The 6286-nt window shown below is 50.2% G+C and overlaps 1 non-coding gene and 1 pseudogene across 1 annotated transcript; one reads left to right on the forward strand and one right to left on the reverse strand.

Moving 5' to 3' along the window:
• Positions 1 to 505: 505 nt before the first annotated feature.
• On the forward strand, positions 506 to 578 carry TRNAK-CUU. The gene has a single exon. It is a non-coding gene; the product is annotated as a tRNA-Lys (tRNA).
• A 2505-nt stretch (positions 579 to 3083) lies between these two features.
• Positions 3084 to 3669, reverse strand: LOC111558682 (annotated as a pseudogene).
• Between the last annotated feature and the right edge of the window lie 2617 nt (positions 3670 to 6286).

Consider the following 6286-nt stretch of genomic DNA (forward strand, 5'->3'; position numbering starts at 1 on the left):
AGAAACAGACTCAAATATATGGGAGGAGAACATAGTACTATATGATAAAGTTGATATGCATTCATTCAACACATACTTATCGAGCCATATGTGATGCAGACATGCAACACTCAAAATTTCCGTCTTGAGTGGAGCTGAAATTCTCATGGAGAAAAAAAACCCACAATAAATAAAATCTGTAGGACAGCAGTGATCAGTGCTATTGAGAAAACTCAGGCGGGAAACGGTGATGGGAGTTGGAGGGATTGTGATTTTAAACAGAGTGGTCATCTCTGAGAAGGTGACATTTCAGCACAGACCAGGAGGTGAAGGCACGGGCCATGTAGACATCTGGGGAAAGAGCAGACCAGGATTTTTCAACCTGGGCAATATTGACGGTTGGCAAGATAATTCTTCGTTGTAGGGGAGGCTGTGGTGTGAAGTGTACAATGTTTCGCAGCACCGCCTGGCCTCGACCCACTGCACGCTCCCCCAGGGTGTGACAACCAACACCGTCTCCAGGGGCGCCTGGCTGGCTCAGTCGGTGGAGCGCGTGACTCTTGATCTCGGGGTCGTGAGTTCGAGCCCCATGTTGGGCAGAGAGCCTACTTACAAAATAAAATAAAATTTAAAAACGTGTCTCCAAACATCCCCAAATGTCACCTGGGGAGCAAAATGGCCCCTGAGTGAGAGCGTCTGCGTTGGAGGGAACAGTGAGGGCAAAGGTTTTGAGTGGCTGGCATGTTAAAGCAACAGCTAGGGAGCCACTGTGACAGGAGTGGAGTGAACATGGGTCGGGGATCCAGGTGGGGAGGGATGCCGGGAGGAGAGCCAGTAGAATACGAGGTAACATTTCCGAGGGAGCAGTCTATGGCAGATGGCACAGGGTCTTGTAAGGCACGGTGATGACTGAATCTCTTACGCGGGATGAGACGAAAAAGCCATCGGAGAGATTTTGTGCCAAGAAATGATTTGATGTTTGGGGCTCCTGGGTGGCTCCGTCGGTTAAGTGTCCGACTCTTGATCTGGGCTCAGTCATGATCTCACGGTGCATGAGTTCAAGCCCCGCGTTGGGCTCCGTGCTGACAGAGTGGAGCCTGCTTGGGATTCTCTCTCCCTCTGTCTCTGCCCCTCCCCAGTTCTTGCACGTGTGCACTCTCTCTCTCTCTCTCTCTCTCTCTAAGTAAATACATAAGCTTAAAAAAAATTTTTTTTAAGCGGCTTGATGTTTTATATTTGCAAAGAACCACTCACTCTGCTGTGTCAAGCACATATTCTAGGGCACAAGGGAAGATTCTAGGATACTGATTATCCTGATAAGCCAGAGAAGAGGTGGTGGTGAGTTCCAAAAGGCTTGGCCTAGGGTGATAGCAGTGGACGTGGGGAGAAATGGTGCATTCTAGATATGTTTTGATGGTAGAGTCGACAGGCTTTGCTGACAGATGAGAACGAAAGGTTGGCACGAGAATCATCTCCAAGATTTTAGCCTGAGACACGGAGTTGACATTTACTGTTTGGGAGAAAACCTCGGCGCTTGCAAGTTTTCCAAAAGATTTTCTTTTTTTTCCAGCCTTCTAGAAGAAACAGACGTATAAAGCACTGCTTTATACGCAGCAATAAAAACGCCTGTAGGATATCCAAATAAATGAACACAGATTTTATTTTTACGTCATCGCTACACCCAGTGCGGGGTTTGAACTCACAACCCGGAGATCAAAGGTCACATGATCCGCCGACTGAGCCAGCCAGGCACCCCAGGGCTTGCAAACTTTAAGAGAAGATTGGGAGTTGGGTTTGGGACACGTTGAACCCCAGTGACCTTCTGTCCATCAGAGTGGAGGGGAGGTGGTCAGTGGATATGTGGCTCTGAATTGGGTAAGAGAGGTCAGGGCTGGAAATATACATTTGAGGTCATTAGCAGATGGGTGGTATTTAAAGCCTTGAGAGCAAATGAGATCACCATAGGGGTAAACTCACACAGGGGCGCTTGGCTGGCTCCGTTGGTAGAGCATATGCGACTCTTGATCTTGGGGTTGTGAGTTGGAGCCCCACATTGGATGTAGAGATTACTTGAAACTAAAATCTTCCCAAAAAATAGGGGGGGGGGGAGGTTAGTAAATTCAGACGGAAAAAGATCTAAGGACTGAGCCCCGGGACAGACCAACGCCAAGAGGTCAAGGGGGAGCGGGGAGGAGCTGGCAGAGGAAACTGAACGGACAAGTCGAGAGAAATGAATGAAAACCAGCCTCGCGTGTGCGTCCTGGAAGCCGAGAGGAGAAAATGCCTCAAGGAAGCGGGAGTAATCGATTATGTCAAACGTCACGCACAGGTCACCGGATTTAGCACAAGGGAAGTAATTAGTCACCTTGATAACGGCGGGCGGTTTTAGCGGAATAGCCAGGGCGACTTCGACTTCTCCAGGGTGGGGGGGAGCCTCGTTTTAGCCGAGGAAGAGAAAGTAACCAGAGGAGGGAGTGAGTTCAAGAGAAAGATTCCAGAGGGGGGTCTAGAAGTAACATCTTGGCAGGCCTCTAGGAGAGACACAGTAAAGGGAGGGGCAGGAGGGAGGGGGGCCCTGCGGGAGTGAGGTCCCTGCGTAGAAGGGGGTGGAATCGAACGCGCACACAGAGGAGGCAGGTACTACCGCCAGAAATGCGAAGAGGTGTTTGGCTTTTATGAAAAGAGCTGCTACCGAACTATACCGTAGGGTCCTTCAGCAAAGCGACGTGGTCTCACGCCAACTTCTGGAAAGCGGGGGATACCTTTTGCTTTAGGCCGCTTCGGTTTACAACAGGTTTCAAGGCAACACTACGCTTTCAGACAGTGGGGGGAACCTGAATACGGATGTATTCAAATGGTTTCTAAGTAGTAGGATTTGGACGCACCCAAATATCTATCACGTTGATTTTTTTTTTTTTTTTTTTTAAATACTGGCTGGCTCAGTCGGTCAAGCGTTCAAGAGAGGCTCAGGTCATGATCTCGCGGTTCGTGAGTTCGAGCCCTGCATCGGGCTCTCTGCTGTCAGCACACAGCCCGCTTCGGATCCTCTGCCTCCCCCTCTCTCTGCCCCTCCCCTACTCTTGTGCTGTCTTTCTCTCCCTCTCCCTCTTTCTCTCTCTCTCTCCCAAAAATAAATAAACCTTTTCCAAAAAGTTACTCAGGCGATACTTTCAGGCGGATACTTTAAGTGGAAACAGCAAGCTGCGAATCACATGAAAAAGATGATGCTGTTGTTTTAACAGAACAAGGCTTTTGATTTGTTTACCACTCAAAAACCCTTCGTGGTTTTTTTTTTTTTATTTCACTTTCTGACTCTGTGCTTTTGCCTTCGACACTTTCACCACGATTTTCTGCTCCTCAGTAAGGAAAGCATGTTTGATCCTGTCACGAACACACTTAGCACGCGCAGAACCACCATAGGTCCTGCTGACGTGTGTTTTCGTCGTAGGCAACCTCATAAGAACCTCAGGTCTCCCAGCACGAACTGCTCGAAGCCAGCCTGGGCACATACCACATGCTTTTTGGTGCTTTCTCACCCTTCTTGGTATAAAGGTAGACGATTCTGTTACCAGGGGTTTGGGACAGCCTCGTTTTGTTAAGGGCTGTAGCGTACGACAGCCTACGACAGGTTGCCAAATGCTGGACCATTCTGAATGCCTACAGACGTCGTCCCCTGATCTTTTTTTTTTTTTTTTTTTTAAGACGCGGGAGGGAGGATATTAAAGTATCATGACCCGATGACAGCGGTTTCCTAAGGGCGGTGGGAATGGGGCAGGAAAGGGGGTCAGAAGGCTTCTAATTTTTACTCTATGCAGTTCTAAGTGACTTAGTTTCTACAACAGACATGTCTTTATTTTTTTTTTAAGTTTTTACTTATTTATTTATTTGAGAGAGACAGAGACAGCGCAAGTCCGGGAGGCGCACAGAGACAAGGAGAGAGAGAATCCCAAGCAGGCTCGTCACTGCCAATGTAGAGCCCGACGAGACTCGAACTCATGAGATCATGACCTGAGCCAAAATCGGGAGTCGGATGCTTAACCAACCGAGCCACCCAGACGCCCCTACAACAGACATTTCTTAATTTGGTAGTAATTTGTATTTGTTTTTTTAAATGTTTATTGATTTTGAGAGAGGGAACATGAGCACGGCGGGGGGGTGGGGCAGAGAGAAAGGGAGACAGAGAACCCCAAGCAGGCTCCAAGCTCAGCGCGGGGCCAAAAGCGGGCTTCGATCTCACGAACCGTGAGATCACGACCTGAGCCGAAACCAAGAGTCGGGCGCTTAACGGACTGAGCCCCCCGGGTGCCCCACAACCTGCTTTCCTGTAAACGTTTGGACAAAGTGGACCACAAGCAGTTTACAAAAGAGTCGTCAGTGATTCATTCAGTCGGTCACATGTTCATTTCTCCCTTCATGCAGCAAATATGTCTCAAGTTCGCGCTAGGCACCGGATACACCAAGATGCCCTTGGTGATGGACAGACAGTGCTCCGAGGCAGCTCACTCACCCGGGGGGTTGCTAAAGCCACCAGTTGCAGCCTGAAGTGACTGAACCACAGGAGCAGCTGATACGGCCCGAATCAATTGTGCATCATTAACCGCCATGAACAAAACAGGAAGTGAATGCCTGTCCCAAGAATGTCCCAAAGTAGAAGAGAACAGGACAGAAGCAGACATTTTTTTCAGTTTTTTAAATTTTATTTTTAATGTATTCAAGTAATCTCTACACCCAACGTGGGGCTCGAACTCACGACCCCTGAGATCAAAAGCCACATACTCCACCGACTGAGCCTGGCGGGCGTCCCCAGAAAGAGAACTTTTGAATCTAATGATGGGGCACCTGGGTGGCTCAGTCAGTTGAGCGTCCGACTTCAGCTCAGGTCATGATCTCGCAGTTGACGAGTTCGAGCCCCGCGTCGGGCTCTGCGCTGACAGCTCAGAGCCTAGAGCCTGCTCCGGATTCTGTGTCTCCCTCTCTCTCCACCCCTCCCCCACTCACACTCTGTCTCTCTCTGTCTCTCAAAAATAGGTAAATGTTAAATAAAAGAGCAAGCCACATTGGAAAAATCCAAGAAAGCAGCGTAGGCTGCCAAGAACCTGAATAGCAGGTCAAGTCAAAGCCCTCAGGAGGAAGTGTAGGTGTGAACGAGACGGACGAGTTGATCTGGGGCCCTACCAGATCCCAAGAACCCGAGGCAAGATCCAGGCTGAGCCAAGAATTTGGTGCTGTGTCTCCTCTCAGTTTGCCTGCCCCCGTCTCTCTGAGCTACTGAATGCCCTCCTCACGTTGCCCTTTCTGTCCTCCCACATCCTTTGGACTCAACGTGTGATGTTGGCTTTTTCCTATTAAAACCTCGGCTCTTCTGCCCATAGCGCCTGGCTCTCGGCCCCAGGCTGCCGGAAAGTCCTGACACAACCCAGCCCCTGGAACCCTGCTACCCAGAAGCCAAGCCTATGGCCAGCACTCCCCCGCCCCACTTGGTCCTCGTCCCTATGGTGGGGGGAGACCAGGACCCAGATACGGGCATGAGGACCTCACTTAAAGGACCCTTGGCAATACTTGCGACACTTGGCAGGTATGTTTTTCAGTGCAAATTCTCAGCTTGGTGTTCTGGACCAGCAATCAATCGCCTGCAAGTGTAGATAGGGCAATTCTGACCCTAGACCCAAACGCCCCTGGGGAAGCCAACAAGACAAAGTCTCTGAATCTTCAAATCTGAGAAACAGACGCCAGACCATTTCAGAAACAGACCCTAGGCCCCTGGGAGGCCCTGTTCATACAGCCAGCTGGTTTCTTTCTTTACCACCTCATCATAGCCACAGGCAGAGTCCCAGGGATGATCCTGACACGTAGGACCCTTTCTGGGAAGGCAGGCTTAAGGAGGGCCTCCGGGAGAGCCGCTGGGTGTGCCGCAGAATAAAGGGTGTGCAAGCATATGGCAGTGAGGAGGGGCCGTTGGAAGATGCAGGGTGGCAAAGTAGTTAAGACTGTGGGTTCTGCCTGCGTTTGTGTCTCAGCCCGGCCACTTAGAAACGGCGAGACTCGGGCAAGTTCATTAGCCTCTCTGAGGCTCAGTTTCCTCATTTGTAAAACGGGATCACGGGGGCGTCCGACTTCAGCTCAGGTCATGATCTCACAGTCCGTGAGTTCGAGCCCCGCATCGGGCTCTGGGCTGGTGGCTCGGAGCCTGGAGCCTGCTTCCGATTCTGTGTGTCCCTCTCTCTCTGACCCTCCCCCGTTCATGCGCTGTCTCTCTCTGTCTCAAAAATAAATAAACGTTAAAAAAAAAAAAAACGGGATCACAGTA

The sequence above is a fragment of the Felis catus genome, chromosome X (genome assembly GCF_018350175.1).
Source record: "Felis catus isolate Fca126 chromosome X, F.catus_Fca126_mat1.0, whole genome shotgun sequence".
Lineage (NCBI taxonomy): Eukaryota > Metazoa > Chordata > Mammalia > Carnivora > Felidae > Felis > Felis catus.